We start from the raw sequence: 749 nt of genomic DNA, 5'->3' as shown, positions 1-749 counted from the left end.
ATAACTTAATTAAATGTACAGAATTGTCTACAGGTGTGCTACTCTAGGTGAATAACAAAAAATAGATAGCTAGCGAGAAAGTAACTTAATGACTATCTTGACCAATGTGTTGTGTGGAAACTGAATATATCTGCACAAATATCAAACTTAAAAAAATCCTTTATTAATGCAAGGTATGTTTACATACCACACTCTTCCTTCCCCTATTATTTCAGGTTTTCCCTTCAACCTGATATTAATCTTAATTTTAAAACCAAGAAAATTTACAAACATGCATTGGTCAAGGAGTGTTATAACATTCACTCACCCCTATAAAAACATTTTCATGCAATATAGACAACATTATACATTGAAATACACTTTAACAATACTCAGTTGTAAATGAAACATGTTAGAATAGCACAGGCACTTGTTAAATAATAATAAATAAAACTTTAACAAAGATTAATTCACAAAACTAATTATTTTTATGTAATAATTCAGATAACGTAATACCTTTTGTATACAGAACACTGATTATAATCAAATTTATCAACACACTTCTTTATAATAAAAACACCAGACTAACTCTTTAACAATAGTGCTGTTTGGTCAGTTATCATTTACATCACATAAAAACGTTTTAGCAATGACAAAAATATTAAGTAACCAATAAAGATGAAAAGTATGAAATAAGGCGCTTTAACAATAAAATCATTTAAAAGACAAAACCAGACCCTTTGGAAAGTTAACTCAAATACAAAAAAAAT

At 27.5% G+C, this 749-nt stretch overlaps 1 protein-coding gene across 4 annotated transcripts in view; it reads left to right on the top strand.

The window, feature by feature from the left end:
- Window positions 1–749, top strand: part of LOC106469144 (golgin subfamily B member 1-like) — a 50,913-nt gene that overhangs the window by 2,500 nt on the left and 47,664 nt on the right. The gene's annotated exons all lie outside the window — the stretch shown is intronic.

Source organism: Limulus polyphemus, unplaced genomic scaffold, assembly GCF_000517525.1.
Source record: "Limulus polyphemus unplaced genomic scaffold, Limulus_polyphemus-2.1.2 Scaffold3324, whole genome shotgun sequence".
Lineage (NCBI taxonomy): Eukaryota > Metazoa > Arthropoda > Merostomata > Xiphosura > Limulidae > Limulus > Limulus polyphemus.
Note: the sequence above shows the minus strand (reverse complement) of the source record. Positions and strands in the feature narration are given on the sequence as shown.